Genomic DNA, 20177 nt, shown 5'->3' with positions numbered 1-20177 from the left:
TGTAAAAAATTTAGGCGATGTTGCAATTTATTGACTACTGTGTTGTTATACTACTTTCCAATCGCTTATCATGTTTGCTATATAGTTTTTGTTAAAAGGTTATGTAAGTTATTATATGGTTTTCACTATTTGATTGTTTTAGTCCAAATAGTGAACCGTAAATTTTGCTATAGAATTGCCAGATCCATCTACCAAATCAGTAATTTTGTAATTCAATTATAAGAAGTTATAAGAAGACATAGGTGGACCATTCTGAACCATTTATTTGTCTACTGCTGTACTTAACAAATCCATGTGGCGAATTATGCGGATCTGTGGTTTTGGTGTTGTTTTTTGATGCCTTTGCCGAACCATTTTGATAACCAAGTTGTTGTCAATTGTATTATAGAATTGTAGGTAGTAGCCAAACCATATTGTTTTATCATAAGAGGAAAGATGTAACTCTATTTAGATTTTACTATAACATTACAATAGTCCAGATGTCAAACCTTTATTCATTGTCCTATAGAATTGTAGCAAGCAGTCGAACCATCTGTTTAATTGTAAGAGGAACGATGCAAATTGATTTACATTGTACTACAGAATTATAAGAGACTAGATGCCGAACCATTATTCATTAACAATTTTAATTTTGTAATGTCCTTTTTAGTTAATACAATACCGTTTTGATCATAAAGAGTTATGATCACAATTTCTTTATAGTTGTACAATAGAATTGTGGCCAGTAGCCGAATCATACTGTTTTATTGGGAGAGGAAAGATGTAACTCTACTTAGATTGTACTATAACATTACAAGAGACCAAATGTCGAACCATCATTCATTGTGCTACAGAGTTGTAGCCAGGAGCTGAACCATATGTTTTGTGAATGTTAAATGTTTGATTGTTATTAGATTAGATCAAGAGAAACTCTTCACATTCCCATTAATATGTCAGTTATAAGTCAAACGTTTCATGTACATTCCCAATAATACAACCAAATGGCCTAATAGTTGCAGTAAGTATGAATACTCATTCCACTGTACCTGGTATTATTGGAAAACACGTCCCACCAATACAACACAATGGCCGAACAATTAAAGTCTCCTCAACCTTTACAACTACAAACACATCAATAATCGTTGATCTTACATCACATGTTAAAAAACCTGTTCCAAACAATAATTAATTGTAACAACCAACAGGTCGAATCATACCGTCAGGACAAAAAACTATGAACTTGGTAATGAAATAAATTTACTAATTATTTAGTATGATATTGCGAAAAAAAAAAAAAAAAGATTTCAAATTATTATAATGTCTTAAAAAAATTAACCTTTAACTTACTATTGATTGTTTAAAAAACATGCACACCAATGTTTAGTTGAAATAAAATTATTGCTTAACAAAAACTATGAATAAAATAAGAAAACTAATAAAACATAACAACACAAAATGCTGATGCTTCTTGGTGTCATAGACATTACATTGTTCAACAAAAATATAACAATAATGTAATTACAATATGAGAAAAAAATAATACTTCACCATAATTCGACATTCTTAAATCAATCAAGTTATTATAATTATTTTTTTATAATATAGATTGTATAACGTTTATATCTAATTCACAATTAATAAGAAGTTATATATGACTAATTATATTGCATAAATTTTGTATACATATTCTTTAACAAACTTAAAAAACTAAAAATTAAATATGGATAAATAGATAGACATAACTATATATAATAATTATGATATTAATTACAAAACAATTGCAATAAGTATGAATATTCCACTGTCACGGGTATTATTGGAAAACACGTACCACCAATACAACACAATGGTCGAACAATTAAAGTCACCACAACCATTACAACTACAAACACATCAATTAACAGTTGGTCTTACATTACATGTTAAAAAACCCTTTCCGAACAATAATTAATTGTAACAACCAATAGGCTGAACCATACTGTTAGGGTAAAAAACTATGAATTTGGTAATGAAATAAATTTACTACTTATTTAGTATGATATTGCAAAAAAAATTAGATTTCAAATTAGTATAATGTCTCAAAATAACTAACCTTTAACTTACTATTGATTGTTTAAAAACAGGATATATAGATAGACATAAATATAATAATTATGATATTAATTACGAATTTTATATTATTGAGAATCCAATTTTTTTTTAAACATGGTTAATACATTAGCATCCACATAACTACAAACTCTTCGTATTCACTTCTACTTAAAAACACGCCTATTATAGTATATAGTTTTGATGTTTATTTTAACTTTTATATTAAATAAATAACTATTCTGATTCCCCTACACAGTATCCAGAGAGTTGTTTTAAACACTATGAATAAGTGTGTTCTTTAATGAACAGTTGTCTGCTCGTATTTTGTCTGTTCATATTCTTTGGTTAGGGAAAGTCAGTCAATGATATTTATATCCATATAAAGATAACCAAACAGAATTTGTATTCCATTCAACAAGTCGTACGCGTTCAAAAAAATTTCCTCCTTTCATTCACATATTCATTAGCAATGGCAGACAAGAAACCAATTATCAACAATCCAGAAGTAAAGAAAGCAAAAGCATATGGTAGTTAACATTTAACAATTTCTGTTATATTCCTTTCTATAAATCTGTTGTGATCTTGATTTATGTAACAGTTTAATAAATTAATACAATTTCATTATTTGTTTTCTACAGTTGAAGTGGCAATGTCGGATAGAAAGGTGGATCTCAAAGATATTCTGAAAAATGTCAGCACCAACCTGGGAAATCTGAACACTGCTAGGGAAAAACCGAAAGATATTATCAATTATCAATTCAATACAAACAATATACATTTAACACCACAAGAAAAACAATAATAATGTAAAAAAAAAATGTATAAACATACCCGCGCAAAACATAGGCTTTAAGAATAGTATTAGATAAAATGATTTAAATTCTGTAAAATATGTTTTTAAAATTAAAATATTAATGATGGGGCTCAAATAAGTTAGGTTGGACTTAAATATCAGTACCAAAAATAAAATAAAAAATAAATAAATAAAAAGATTTTAGCCACAATCAATGATTTGGTCAAATTATTGGGCTCAATTGGTCTCTTAAAAAGATTGGGTCAGTTGTTCAGAATAAAAGGATTACACAAACCGAAATCAATTGTAACATTTTCACACTTATAGTTGCCATCGCTGAAGTTCATAATTTTTTTTTTTTATGTTGTATTAAATTTACAAATTGTATCGATTTAATTTGTCGGGGTCTAATATAACATTAGATTATTAGTAAAAACTTAAATCAATGAAATGTGTAAGATCAATAAAATAAAATCACTCAGAATCAACATGTATATATTCATATCATTATTCATATACATGTTCATACAATCATGGAGATTTGTGGAAGCGAAATAACTTAATCACTAACCTCCAGCCATAGCAATTTGTTGATGCTGTCTTCTTCAGAGATTACAGACTCTTCCAATGCACTGCAATTCTCAGAACGATCATTTTTGGGAAATCAAAATTAATTGCGTGTATTGGGGACCTGTAACTGTTCCCCTTTTAAAGTACGCATAAAGTCTTTCCATCAAAGACAACTGCTGGGGATAAGACTGGGATTGACTAGGTCGGGTTGACCTATTGGGTCGTTAACCGAGCTTGACCGAGTCAATCCGACTTGATCAACGGGTTATTTAGACTCGATCTTGACTCGACGCGTGTAGGCGCGTGGGGTTTTGTTTGGGGGTGTGGGAAATGCGTGAAAGCACGTGGTGTCCTCTAGTGGTGCGTGAGACGCTGTGTCGATGCATGTTGGCGCGTGGAGGTGTTGGAGCATGTAGGCGCATGGGAGTTAGTGAGAGCGCGTGTGATGGTTTTTATGACATTTTTTAGTCTGTTATGCATAAATTGTTAGTGTATGCCCTAGGAACCAATCGTGTCGTCGGTTCCAAGGCATTATGTTTTGTATATATATGTTAATGTATATATATTTTGTATGTACATTTTTATCTTATCAATAGAAGAAATTGTTCTTATTTCACATGTGGTTTATTGCCTCATTTATATATATGTATTACATGTGAAATGTCCAGATGACACAAATCTTTAGAAGATCAAAATTATCAAAGTGTTCCCTACATAGGTAATATTAATTGGGCAATAATATTACATAGTTGGCATGTTGAATGCCTCTGTAGAATATCATATGATGGTATTAGTGTGGGTGATTATAAAAGTTATATCACTAGGGCATTAGCATAGATAAGCGGTTAGTGAACTGTTTACCGAATATAGTCATTTACAATTAATCACATGGATGTTTAAAATGTATTCAATGATTCGTCATAAGATCGTACTAGTGTATTATTAATCCTTAGACCTGAGATATCACGGTTGAATTTTTTATAAACTCATATGGTTCATATGGTGTATAAACACGAGGCTAATCATGTCATGTGTTAATAAGCCGATTTGGCCATGTGTTGTTTATGTGTGAGGACAAGAGATAGTCAAGATGGGATCCGTTGACTTGGTATAGATTGATATTAAATTCCTAGACAAATGTCAAGATACATTGGAAAAGGGAAATCTTTGGCCGGGGTATATAAAATGTTACCTAAAAGATTGTTTCATGGTGATACATTCCATATGTATTGATTGTCAATTTGATATAAAATTAAGATAAGGATCTTGACCTACCATGAATCCATTCTTAATTGAGATTAGACAACGGAAGGATTTGATTATACAGCACATATGATTATAAAATGATTCGTTGGAGTATATCTTCATTGTGACTTAGGGGTTATGGAGCATTGCTAGATACCTACCATAATTAGTGGGAGTTTTGTTTATAAAAAGTTATGACAAAATATATCGGAATAGACTATGATAGTCAGCCCACGGCTAGACCACAATGAACCTAAGAGGTCACATATAAAAACTAAGAAGAATAAAGAAATAGCCAAAGAGAGTTGATTATCCAAGGTTGGCTAGCACCTACCAAGAGTAATAAAGTTATTTATATTATTATCATTGAATTAGATTCAATGGAGGGTTATATTAGTTATTATGATTAATTTAAGAGTTAAATTACTAATTGGAATTAAATGGAATTCCAATTCATAATTAATCATTTTATTTATATTAAATTGAATTTAACAATAGGTTGTAATTGTAACATATGAACAAAACAATAGGTTGTAATTGTAACATATGAACAATTTAAGGGTTAAATTGTTATGTAAACAATTTAAGAGTTAAATTGTTAATTGTGATTAAATGTTAATCTAATGTTATTATTTAAAGAAGTTTAACAACTTCATAATAATTATAGAATTATTTATAACTCCAAAACAATTATGGAATTGTTTAAGGAAGTCCAAAACAATTATTGAATTGCTTACAAGGCTATATATATAAAGAAAATGATATATCAATTTTGAGATAGAGATAAAAAAATTTCTAAGAATCCTAAATGTCTCTCTTGGCCTAATTCTTTTTTTACCCTTGAAATTAAAAGTCTCCAAGGTTGCCAAGGACTTAAGGTAACAAGTTATACCTTACTTGTTTTCAATTTGATTGAAATTTTTTGCAAAATATGAATATACATGCATCATTCTCCATGCATTCCATCTTTCATAAATAATGTGATATTCTTGTTTTGATTTATGTTATGTTGTGTTATATGTAATAATTCATGTTATAACAATATGATGTCTTATGATCGTATGTATTTGATTAATTTAAAGTAGTCACAACATCTAACTTATGATAATATATGCATTAAGTAATATTAAGGTAGCGTTTGGTTCAGGGTGATCTAAGATTAATCCTGTAATCTTTATTTAATTTTCAAGATTCCCTCATTTGGTTGTCAAGTAATAAAATATTACGTAATCTTTTATTACAAATAGTGTTTACTGTTGGTAATATTGGGGGTAATCAGATTACCTTCCCAAGGGGTGTTATTATAAGATTACCGACGTAATCTTAATTTTGACCCTATTTTGCCTTTAATAATTTATTATTTCGGACATATTTGCCCTCATATGTCTACCAAATAACAATTACCCAGACCCCCTACATTTGAGAATTTAGCTAAAACACCCCCGCCAGAAAAAAGTTTAAAAGTTAACAAAATACCCCCAATCATCAAAGCCCATCGCCGGCCGCTAGCCACCACTGCTAGCCGCTAGCGAAATTCGTCATATCGGCACAGATCTGGTCGGATTAGGCCTTATCGGCGTACGACCAGCCAGATCTAGCTAATAGTGCACCATTACGGCGGCTTCCGATGGTGGTGGTGGTGGCTGTCGGCGATGGCTTGGGGTGAGTGGGGGTGATTTTGTTATAAATTAAAGTTGTATATGGTTGGGGTGTTTTAGTAAAATTTCAAATATAGGGGGGCTAAAAGAAATAATTTAAAAAATAATAGAATAAACTAATAATAAAAATAATATTATATTATTATTTTAAAATGAGGGCAATTTAGTAATCTACATAACATACCCACTCATTTATCCTCCCAACCAAACATATTATTGTAACATACCCATCAATTTATTCCAACCCACCAAACACATTTCTCTAAAAATTCCCTAGTAATCTATCTTTCCAGTAATACAATATTTCTCAATAATATAACATTCCCTGAACCAAACGCATCCTAATTATGATCATATTAAAATTAATGACATCGTTTTGTAGTTAATCATGATAATATAATCATTTTACCCATAGGGAATGTTATATTTTCATGATTAATTAGGATGAAATATAAATTATTCTTATTTCTTAATTAGCCCACAGGTATTATGAAATATCAATAATTTTTAGTTTCATCCTTAAAGGATAATGAATCATAATATAAAATGTCTTTACCCTCAGGGAGATTTTATGATATGTCGATTCATTTATGATTTGTTATTTGTTTTACATTGGGAAACTTATAATTGTTGATGATGGTTTGTGCCTCATAATTTATTTAGTAAGGATATATGTTGATATACCTACAGTTGATCAAACTTTGATAATGGTTGAGGATAAAGTTCCTTATTTAAATGGTGACAACTACAAAAACCGGACGGAGGCTGCCCTTCTTCATTTAAGGTGCATTGATCTTGACTATGCTTTTCGTAAGGAAGAGCCACATACACCTACGGATACTAGTACTCAGGCTGAGATTGCTTTGTATGAATGGTGGGAGCGATCCAACTGTTTAAGCATGCTGTTTATCAAATCTCACATTATGAGTAGTATTCGTGGGTCAATACTAGAGTTTTGAGAATGTCAAGGATCTTATGGATGCTATTCATGCTAAGTTTGAAACATCAGATAAGGCATTAGGCAGCAGCCTTATGAGTAAGTTGACATCCATAAAGCTCACTAGTATTAAAGGAGTTCGTGAGCATATAATGATAATGAGGGACATTGCTGCTCAGTTGAGATCTCTTCATATGGTGATTAATGATGATTTCCTGGTGCATTATGTCATGAACTCTCTCTCATCTCATTATACTCCTTTCAAGATATCATATAACACACAAAAGGCTAAATGGTCAATCTATGAACTTTTGACCATGTGTGTTCAAGAGGAGGAGAGATTGCTTCAGGAAGTTAGTGAAACTGTAAATCTAGTGACAAGACAAGTACACTTCAAGCAAGAATAAGAAGTGGAAGGCGAAAGGCAAGTTGCATGAGGTTGCGAGCAAAGGAAATAAGGACAACACCAAGTATTTCTTCTATAAAAAGAAAGGACACATGAAGAATGCTTGTCTTAAAAGAAAGGTCTAGCGGACACATGAAGAATGCTTGTCTTAAAAGAAAGGTCCAGCTTGACAAGAAAGGTAACCTCACATCTCTTGTGTGTTATGAATCTAATATGATTTGTGTTTCTCATAATGATGGGTAGATTGATTCTAGTTCTACAATCTATGTTTCTAATACCATACAGGATTTTCTGGATTAAAGGAAATCGATGGGAAGTGAATGCAGCATCTATTCAGGAAATAGGATGCCTTCATGTGTTGAAGCTGTTGGAACATTTAGACTTGTGTTAAGTACTAATTTTGTTTTGGATTTGGAACGAACCTTTTATATTCCTAGTTTTTCTAAGAATTTAATTTCAGTTTCTAAACTTGTACCTTATGGATACTCTTTCAACTTTTATGGTAGTTCTTTTAATTTAATTAAGAACCCATCTATTGTTGGAAATGGTACTATAGTTGATAGTTTGTTTAAAATTCATTTAAGTGATATTGTTCCTTATAGTTTAATTACTTCACATGCTAGTACTGTTATGAGTGAAAACTCTTCTTTTCTATGACATAAGAGATTATGACACATCTCCATTGATAAGATTAAAAGGTTGGTAAATGCTGGAGTTCTTGAAACTCTTGACTTTACTAACTTTGATACTTGTGTAGACTTCATTAAGGGAAAGCAGACTAACAAATTCAAGAAAAGTGTCAGGAAGAGTTCTAAACTTTTAGAGATCATATACACAGATATTTGTTGCCCTAACAAGAGCTCTAGTAGTCAAAAATATTTCATCATTTTTATTGATGATCACTCACGATTTATGTATCTCTATTTGTTTCATCACAATGATGACATATTGGATACTTTCAAAATATATAAAGCAGAAGTAGAGAAACAATGTGGAAAACAAATTAAGATCGTGATATCTGATAAAGCTGGTGAATATTATGGTAGATACACTAGTATAGGATAAACACTTAATCCATTTGCTAAATTTCTTCAAGAGCAAGATATTGTGGCTCAATACACCCTGCCCAGCACACCATCTCAGAATGGTGTAGCAGAATGGAGAAATAGAACATTAATGGATATGGTACGGAGTATGCTAAGTAACTCCAAACTTCCTCATTCTTTGTGGATCAAAGCTCTTAAAACTGCAGCATATATATTAAACCGAGTTCCAACTAAGACAGTTCCCAAAACGCCATTTGAGTTATGGAAAGGTTGGAAACTGAGTTTAAGTCATTTACGCATTTGGCGTTGTCCAGTTGAAGTTAGAGTTTATAATCCATGAGAAAGGAAGTTAGATCCTAGGACTATTAGTGCATATTTTATTGGATATACTGAAAAATCTAAGGGATATATGTTTTATTGTCCGAACCATTCCAGTAGAATTGTTGAATCAAGAAATGTCAAATTTCTTGAGAATGACATGGTCAGTGAGAGTGATCAACTCAGAGACTTAGTCTCTGAGAAAATTAATGTTTTAGATAATGCTTCTACATCAACTAAAAGATTAGTTGTTCATCCAAACAAGGTGAACAATGAGGAACCAATCATTCAAAGTCCACGTTCTGATGAGATTGTTTTAGAAGATCATTCTGAACATCCTTCACCACAAAAAGAACAACCAGTTGTGCAACAATCTCAACAAAAGACTATTGATACAACATTAAAGAGATCTACTAGAACAAAAAAATCAGCAATTTCTATTGATTATGTAGTGTATATGCAAGAGTCTTACTGTAACATAGATGTTGAAGATAACCCGGACACATTTTCACAAGCTATAGACAGTAGCAAATCTTAGTTGTGGTATAATGCCATGATTGACGAGATAAATTCTATGACAGATAATAAAGTTTGAGACATTGTTGAGTTGCCTACTGGAAAGAAACTTATTAGTTATAAATGGGTATTTAAAACCAAAAGGGATTCATTAGGCAACATTGAGAGATACAATGCTAGGCTTGTTACCCAATTCACGCAAAGGAAAGGGATAGATTATAAAGAAGTGTTTTCTCCAGTTTCTAAAAAGGATTCCTTCCACATCATCATGACATTAGTTGCCCATTTCAATTTAGATTTACATCAAATGGATGTGAAAATAGCTTTCCTCAATGGAGATTTGGAGGAAGAGATTTATATGAAACAACCTGATAGATTCATTTCAAGTGATGGTGAGCATTTGGTTTGCAAGCTTAAGAAGTCCATTTATGGACTTAAACAACCCTCCTAACAATGGTATTTAAGATTTCACATTGTTATCTCTTCATTTGGTTTTGTAAAGAATGTCATGGATCAGTATATATACCACAAGGTCAATGGGAGCAAAGTCATCTTTCTTGTGTTATATGTCAACCAATGACTTGGGTCTGTTGCATAAGGTGAAAGAATTTTTCTCTCAACATTTTAGTATAAAAGATATGGGTGAGACGTCTTATGTCATTGGCATTAAGATTCACAGGGATAGGTCCCAACATGTTTTGGGACTATCTCAAGAAGCCTATATTAATAAAATTCTTGAAAGATTTAGGTTGAACGATTGTTCACCTAGTGTTGCACCCATTGTTTAGGGTGACAGGTTCAATCTGAACCAATGTCCCACACTTGAGATTGAAAAGGAACAAATGAAGAACATTCTCAACTGTTGGAAGCCTAATGTATGCTCAAGTCCTTACTAGACCTGACATTGCTTTTGTAGTTGGCATGTTAGGAAGATATCAAAATAATCCAGGTTTAGATCATTGGAGAGCTACAAAGAAGGGCATGAGTTATCTTTAGGGAACTAAAAGTTTTATGCTTACATATAGACGGTCCAACATTTTGGAAGTCGTCAGATATTCAGACTCAGACTTCGCTGGCTATGTTGATTCTCGAAAATCAACATTCGAATATATTTTTATGTTAGTCGGAGGTGCTATATCTTGGAGAAGTGCCAAACAACCTTTGGTTGCCACTTCTACCAGGGAAGTTGAGTTTGTTTCTTGTTTTGAGGCTACTACACGGGTTATTTGGTTGAGAAGTTTAATTTCTAGTCTTGGAGTTGTTGAGTCTAGCTCTAGACCGATAAGGTTGTATTGTGACAATTCAGCTACTGTGTTCTTTGCTAAGAATAATAAGAGTGGAAGTTGAAATAAACACATCTATATTAAGTACTTAGCAATAAGGGAGCACATTAAAGCCAAAGAAGTGCTCATTGAACACATACATACCAAGCAGATGATTGCTAATCCTCTAACAAAAGGCATGCCACCAAAGACGTTCAAGGATCATGTAGTTCAAATCGGACTACGTCCCTCTTTGTCATTTTGAGAGGTAATACTTTCATTCTCTAAAACTTTGCATTTTGGTTTGTTTTCTCTTTAAGTTGTATACATTTTGGTTGAAGAATAACAAATATTCTAGAGGACCTGGAACATACATTTGAGGATTGTTCATAGAGAGTAATATTCCACAATAATGAGTTTATTTAAAATGGACTTACTGCTATGATTCATGCAATTTTATTTTCTAATTAAACATAAAGAATGTGAAATTACTATGTTGTGGACTGTGTTATAAAAGTTTGGACCAAGTGGGAGAATGTTAGAATTTTTAATTTAATTAAAATTCTAATTACCCATATTTACTATTTGGTCCAAAACCTTTATTTGTAATTTCACAAGACTTTTAAACTGCAGTAGTTATCCTAGACTACTGCATAAAAGGGAGCAATTACAGATCCCCAATTCAGGCAATTTATTTTATTTATCCCAAAACCACCGTACTATAAAGATCACATTGAATTGGAAGAACCTGCAGACTGTGAGAAGACAAAATTGTGAAGACCAAGAGACGATCTACAACAATTTGCTATGGCGGGAGGTTAGTAGTATTGATTTGCTTTCGTTGTGTTTTATAAATACTTATGAACATGTATATGTATTGAGATTTTGTAATTGTATACATGTTGATTGTATTTCTCCCACTTAGTCCAAACTTTTATAACACAATCCACAACATAGTAATTTCACATTCTCTATATAAAAATCAAAAAATAAAATTGCATGAATCATAGCGGTAAGTCCATTTTAAACAAGTATTACCTTCCATGTATTACTATGCAATTTTCTTCTTAAACTCATTATTGTGGAATATTACTCTCTATAAACAAACCTCAAATGTCCATTCCAGGTCCTCTAGAATGTTTGTTATTCTCCAACCAAAATTTATACAACTTAAACAGAAAACAAACCAAAATGCAAAGTTTCAAAGAATGAAAGTATTACTTCTTAAAATGACAAAGCAGGACGTAGTCCCATTTGAACTACATGATCCTTGAACGTCTTTGGTGGCATGCCTTTTGCTAGAGGATCAGCAATCATCTGCTCGGTATGTATGTGTTCAATGAGCACTTCTTTGGCTTTAATGTGCTCTTTTATTGCTAAGTACTTAATGTCGATGTGTTTATTTCGACTTCCACTCTTATTATTCTTAGCAAAGAACATAGCAATTGAATTGTCACAATACAACCTTATCGGCCTAGAGATAGACTCAACAACTCCAAGCCCAGAAATGAAACTTCTCAACCAAATACCCTATGTAGTAGCCTTAAAACAGGAAACAAACTCAATTTCCATGGTAGAAGTGGCAACCAAAGATTATTTGACACTTCTCCAAGATATAGCACCTCCGGCTAACATAAAAACATATCTGGATGTTGATTTCCAAGAATCAACATAGCCAACGAAGTCTGAGTTTGAATATCTGACGACCTCCAAAAAGTCGGACCGTCTATATGTAAGCATAAAACTTTTAGTTCCTTGAAGATACCTCATGCCCTTCTTTGTAGCTCTCTAATGATCTAAACCTGGATCACTTTGATATCTTCCTAACATGCCAACTACAAAAGCAATGTCAGGTCTAGTAAGGACTTGAGCATACATTAGGCTTCCAATAGCTTAAGCATAAGGAATGTTCTTCATTTATTCCTTTTCAATCTCAAGTGTGGGACATTGGTTCAGATTGAACCTGTCACCCTAAACAATTGGTGCAACACTGGGTGAACAATCCTTTAACCTAAATCTTTCAAGAATTTTATTAATGTAGGCTTCTTGAGATAATCCCAAAACATGTTAGGACCTATCCCTATGAATCTTAATGCCAATGACATAAGACGCCTCACTCATATCTTTCATACTAAAATGTTGAGAGAGAAATTCTTTCACCTCATGCAGCAAACCCAAATCATTGGTTGCAATCAGAATATCATCTACATATAACACAAGAAAGATGATTTTGCTCCCACTGACCTTGTGGTATATTCACTGATCCATGACATTTTCTACAAAACCAAATGAAGAGAGAATAGTGTGAAATCTTAAATACCACTGTCAAGAGGCTTGTTTAAGTCTATAAATGGACTTCTTAAGCTTGCAAACCAAATGCTCACCAATACTTGAAATGAATACATCAGGTTGTTTCATATAAACCTCCTCTTCCAAATCTTCATTAAGGAAAACTGTTTTCACATCCATTTAATGTAAATCTAAATCGAAATGGGCAACTAATGCCATGATGATGTGGAAGAAATCTTTTTTAGAAACAGGAGAAAACATTTCTTTTTACAAAAGAAACACTTGGTGTTGTCCTTATTTCCTTTGCTTGTAACCTCATGCAACTTGCCTTTTCCCTTCCACTTCTTATTCTTGTTTGAAATGTGCTTGACATTTCCTATCACTAGATGTACAGTTTCATTCACTTCCTAAAGCAATGTCTTCTCCTCTTGAACACACATGGTCAAAAGTTCATTGATTGACCATTTAGCCTTTTGTGTGTTATAGGATATCTTGAAAGGAGTACAATGAGATGAAAGAGAGTTTAAGGCATAATGCACCAAGAAATCATCATTAATCACCATCTGAATGGATCTCAACTAAGCAACAATGTCCCTCATTTTCATAATGTGCTCACGAACACCTTTAATACCGGTGAGCTTCATGGATGTCAATCTACTCATTAGAGTGCTGCCTTATCTGATGTTTCAAACTGAGCATGAATTGTATCCATCAGATCCTTGGCATTCTCACACTCCAGTATCGACCCACGAATACTACTCATAATGTGAGATTTGATAAACATCATGCTTAAATTGTTGGATCGCTCCCACCGTTCATACAAAGCAATCTCAGCCTAAATGCTAGTATCCGTAGGTGTAGGCGGCTCTTCCTTACAAAGAGCATAGTCAAGATCAATGCACCTTAAATGAAGAAGGACAACCTCCCTTTGGTTTTGTAGTTGTCACCATTTAAATAAGGAATTTTATCATCAACCATCATCAAAGTTTGATCAATTGTAGGTATATCACAGATTTGCTTACTAAATAAATTAAGAGGCACAAACCATCAACAACAATTATAAGTTTACCAATGTAAAACAAATAACAAATCATAAATGAATCGACATATTATAAAATCTCCCTGTGGGTAAAAACATTACATATTATGATTCATTATCCTTTAATGATGAAACTAAAAATTATTAATATTTCATAATACATGTGGGCTAATTAAGAAACGAGAATAATTTCTATTTCATCCTAATTAATCATGAAAATATAACATTCCCTGTGGGTAAAATGATTATATTAACATGATTAACTACAAAATGATGTCATTAACTTTAATATGATCATAATTAATATTGTTGTGGCCACTCTAAATTAATCAAATATATATGATCATAAAACATCATATAGTTGTAACATGAAGTATTGCATATAACACAACATAACATAAATCAAAACAAGAATATCACATTATTTATGCATAACAGACTAATACATGTCATAAAAACCATCACATGCGCTGTCACCGACTCCCATACGCCATCGTGACTCAACCACATGCAACCACATGTCTCCACGTGTCGTCACGCGCCTCCAAAAGACAACACATGCCCGCACGCCCTGACATGGCCCTCCCTCGCACTACATGGGCCAACTAGGGGTGGAAAAAAACCGGTTAATTATAATGGGCTACATTTGTTTGGCCCAATTCGGTCAAACCCTCCACTTTGGCCCATTTTTTTTTTCCAAGTTTTTTTTAACTTGAATTAAAATTATATTTATTGTAATTGAATAATTTGAATTCATATAATTTTAATGTACATCAAGTATTAATAATTTAAAATTACATTAGTGAAGACCTAGGGATAATTTTTTTTGAAATGCGCAAAATATAAAATTATTTTTTTTAAAATTGAATTTTGGAAAATGTGCATTAGTGAAGACCTAGGGATAAATTTTTTAAAAATTGAAAAATATAAAATTATTTTTTTATTCATTAAACCGGTTTAAAAATCCTGTTCAATTAACTATTTTTGTTATTTCAAAAAACCAAACCGAATATTCGGTTTACAAAATGTGGCAAACCGAAACCGAATTGAAACCCAAAAAACTGAATTTTCAAACTTGTTTCGGTCTGGTTTTCGATTTTTTTTTTTCCACTCCTAGCGCCAACACGGGCCTAAACACACCCCCACGAGTGGGCATGCACACCTTCACTAGCGTACGTGCGCCAATGATCAACGCATGTCTATTTGACCCGTTTGACTAGGTCGGGTTGACCTTTTACCTGATTCATTGGTTTTGACCCGCTAACCAGTTTGTTGACTTGATTTGACATGTTGACTTGGTTTGTCCTTTTGGCCTATTTGATCGGATTGGGTTGACCTATTGGGTCGTCAATAAGTTTGACCGGGTCAAAATGACTCAGTTTGACCTTTGACTTTGATCGAGTCAGTTTGATCGGTTTAGCCTTGACCAGGTCGATTTGACCTGGTTTGACTAGTTCTTCTTGACCTGGTTTCTGCAAATTTTTAACCCATTTTTGGCAGTTTTTAATAGCCCAATTCCGACCATTTTTCCAGCGTTTTAGAGGAGAAACTTGAACATGGACGTATGGCCTATGTCGGTGACATCCCAAATGATGTTTTCGTCCCAAATCGGCATCATAAATGGATGCCGAGATCACCCAAACGATAATTTTTACCGAAACTTTAAACTAGCATAACTTTGCAACCACAACTTGGTTTTTGAAAATAATATATCATTGAAAAGCTCTTTCAACAAGGATTCCAATGATACCAAAATCGAAAACAAATATGATTTATAGAAGAAATTATGTCCTATTAAATTTACTGGTTTTAATATAAAAAGTCCAAATTTTATGCAATATACTCTAAATTTGCAAGAAATAATTACATGTCAGGCAGAGATTAAAAGAAAGGCTCTAATACCACATGTAAGATCAATAAAATAAAATCACTCATAATCAACATGTATATATTCATATCATTATTCATATATATGTTCATACAATCACGGAGATTTGCGGAAGTGAAATAACTTAATCATCACTAACCTCCAGCCATAGCAATCTGTTGTTGTTGTCTTCTTCAATGATTATAGACTCTTCCAATGCACTGCAATTCTCAGAAAGATGGTTTTTGGAAAATCAGAATTAATTACATGTATTGGGGACTTATAATTATTCCCCTTTTAAAGTATGCAGAAGTCTTTTCATCAAAGACAACTGTTGGGGATAACTGCTCAGTAGTTAAATTTTATTTAAAACTAATATATAAAAGTGAAGGACCAAATAGTAATTTTAGGCAATAAATTTTAATTAATTAAAATTGTAACAATGTGTCTTTTAATATTTTAATGTTAATAAACATTTACTTATACTATTGGTTAATGAGATCCGTATTTTAATAAGACGAGGATGTTCGCATCCGAGATTGAAAAGTGAGATAATGAATATGGAAGCATATCAACTGTAATTTATATATTTATATGTACTGAAATAATGGAGGAGATCCCATTTGCTTAATCTTTATGCATGAAAAATGTGTTCTTATTTGGGTAATACTAATGGGTTAAGATTCGGTCGTTGGACATCCTTTGAAAACTCCTGAACAATTCGAATTCTGCAAGCAGGAAGAATATGTTCTTATATATGCATGTTGTTTCAAAGTTGTACAAGAATTTATTCATCTTATCTTCCTCCATAAACTCATCAATAAGATACCACTTAATTCCTCCAATTTTTTTATGAATAATCAATCCTTTTAGCACATTCATTTATTTGTAAAGTGCCTTTTCATTCCATCATTTCTAATTTTTTTTATCATAAATGTCTGGAATTTGTTTGAACCTTTTCGTTAACTATTACATATAAGATTTTTGTATTTTCTTATGTACCGAGAGTTTTGATTTGTATATTAGTTTAATCCAATAATGTGTTAGACTTGTCACTAGCCCCATAATATATTTAATTATCGAAACAATGAAATCTATGATAAAACTACCTCTGGGTGGCCTAGTGGTTCGATATGGACTTTTAGGTATACTACTCAAGAGGTCATGAGTTCAAGTCTCTCCTCGGTTGTTAATAGGGGTAGTCATTAGAGCTCTTACCCTGCTGATAGTTTCAGGTCCTAGGGGATTAGTTGAGGTGTGCGTAAGCTGGCCCAGACACCCCTGCTCATTAAAAAAAAAAAATCTATGATAAAGTGTTAGTTGCACATAAAACTTTTATTTTAATGTTGGCTTTAAATCTCCAAGGATTTTGAGACAATAATGGAGATATTGGAGGATGATATATATAGATATATTTCAATTATGCATGTGAGAGATTAGATGTTATGCATAAATGTTGTGGCAATCCTATGATCAATGCTAATAAAAATGTAAATATTCTGGAGATTCGAAAAGAATATTTGAGAGATTACTGGAATTTATATTTGATGAACAGTTGTTAGTAGCTAGATCTTGTTTGTATTAATGATAGAGGATTAAATTAATTGTTATTGTTAGGCCTTGTTTTTATTGATAATAGCAACATAGTGCATTACCAAATGAATAATATATTTAGCACTTCTATTTGGTGGATAATTAATTGTTGAATCCTTACCAAAAACTTTAAATATTTTTACCATCACAATTAAAAAATTCGTGCTCAAATCCTTCACATATCACTAATAATTTATTCTCTTTTTTCTCTCTATGTAGTGGACCATAATTAATTCTGAATCTGAAAATTGTATCTTCTAATGTGAAATTATAAATCCAATTTTATAGAACTTGAAAACTTTGGTGAGTTTGGTGGGTGTCACCTAAAACTTGTCTTTTATAATAATCAATAGCCCCACCATAATCACCACTTGAGTGAGTTCTATTTGCATTATTAAGTATAGAACAAAAACATGCAATGAATCAATGATATTGCGAGGTCAGCAAGGAAACAAAAGCAAAACACCTGTCGACTCTTTGCATGCAATAATACACAAAATCGTGGTCTTCATTTAATGATATCAAACTTTAACCTCACTGGGTTTCTGCATGCATGCATGTATAATCATATTAGTGATTGGTTGGTGAGAAAATTTCATTTAGTGAAAATATATGGATTGTTTTATTTCTAAATATCTTTAATTATTAACAACAATAATATTATATTGTCTTGTACTATATAAAGGACCTTAAATTCCAAGCATTTTATATATCTTCAATAATTAACCATCATTATGAATTTTTTCATTATTATCAACTATTATTTTATTTTTTTTTAACCGAGGATGTCCTAGCCATCTTTCATACATCTCGATTATTCTCCTATGACTTTAGAATTATCGGTTGGTAACTATTAAATTAAATTAATATGCATGCTATTGAAAAATATTAATTTATTGTTGCGTGTAGAAATATATCGAAAACATACCTTTCTATTATCTCAAAAATGTTGAAGTTGTCTTAAACATGGTATACAGTCAACTTAACCTTAATATGCAATTGATTTTTCAATCCTTTGATCAAGATGATTAGGAATTCAATCCATGATGAAAAATCAAAGGGTTGTGAACCTTGGACAAAGATGTATGGTGTCACACTAGATGATGACTAACACAATTGGAGTTTGAAATCGGGAAAAGAAGATTTTATGATAAAGTGGGAATGAATGAGGGTCGTCAAGATAATAAACACAAAAGGCCCACAAAGCATTAACCCACCAACATTAGTATAAAGTGGAAGATGACTCCCATTAACTTTGCATAAAGTTAAGGTAAGGCTGCGTTTGGTTGAGCCTTTTAAAAATGACTAGACAATCATCATCACCTTTACCAAACAAACAGGCCCTAATTTTTTATTTTATTTATCAATTCTTAAAATTAAACCCTCATCTGGGTCCCCAATTCTATTGTTTGTAATTCACCATGTGATTTCATTTTAATGATGCCACCCTCGACTTGGCCCCATCACCATCACCACCACCCACACTCCCTCTCATCATTTTCCCCACCACACTCTCCAACATCACACATGCTCTGCCACCACACTCGATCATCCACTCCAAAATTCTCTACTTTTTCTTCTTTATTTTCAATAATCTCGTGATATATGATCCTTAAGATTATTATATATATTTGAAGATTGTTCCAAACTTAAACATAAATAAATAACTCTTTATCATAAAAAAAAATCCCATAACTGAAAAATAAATATTTTTTTTATTTGAATCGTTAAATAACATCTTCTCATTTTAGAAATAGTCACAAAACCTTTTACAATTACTCTTTTTTGTTTAAAATCACCGCTTTTTAATGTCATATTGTAAAGTAAAAACTTTCATTGATATACGATAGTAATTCTCTATATTAAGACTATACTTAAGTATGATCTTAACATAGTAACGTCCTAACTTAAATAAAATCCAAATATTCGCCAATTTTTTGCTAATATTGAATCACAACCGTCCATTCTTTGTCCAATCAAACATTTTAGAAGTGCATGTAGACTAAAACTCAACAGTTTCATCCCACTCCCAGCTATATAAATATATAAACAAAACCTAAATCCCATGAAGAGAAACAAAAGTTGGAGCTGCAAAGTTCAAGTTGTGATGGAGAAGAGCAAGTCATTTCCAGAATACTCATCGTCTTTTTCAGGCGAATTCGGGTTCCAAGATCGATCAAATTCATACACCTTCAACGGCCCATACAGCAAAGGAAATGGATTCGCCTCATCAACTGATCCAGAGCTTAAAAGGAAGAAAAGAATAGCCTCCTATAACGTTTTCACCATGGAAGGTAAGGTTAAATCCAGCGTCAGAAACAGCTTCAAGTGGATCAAGAACAAGGTCACTGATGTTCGTTATAGCAGTGTTTGATACTTTGATACTTCATTGTTTTGCCAGGTCATGAATTGTATACAGTTTTTTTTTTTTTTTTTGGTGTGTTTTCTTCTTGGTTTATTTTCTTGGAAAATTTTATTTTCTCAGGAAATCAACACAAAGAGATGTTTAAAGTTCTCTTCGCACGGATACTTATTGGGGTGTAAGTGTATTTGGGTTTAATGAAAATA

This window comes from Pistacia vera, unplaced genomic scaffold (genome assembly GCF_008641045.1).
Source record: "Pistacia vera cultivar Batoury unplaced genomic scaffold, PisVer_v2 Contig115, whole genome shotgun sequence".
Lineage (NCBI taxonomy): Eukaryota > Viridiplantae > Streptophyta > Magnoliopsida > Sapindales > Anacardiaceae > Pistacia > Pistacia vera.
Note: the sequence above shows the minus strand (reverse complement) of the source record.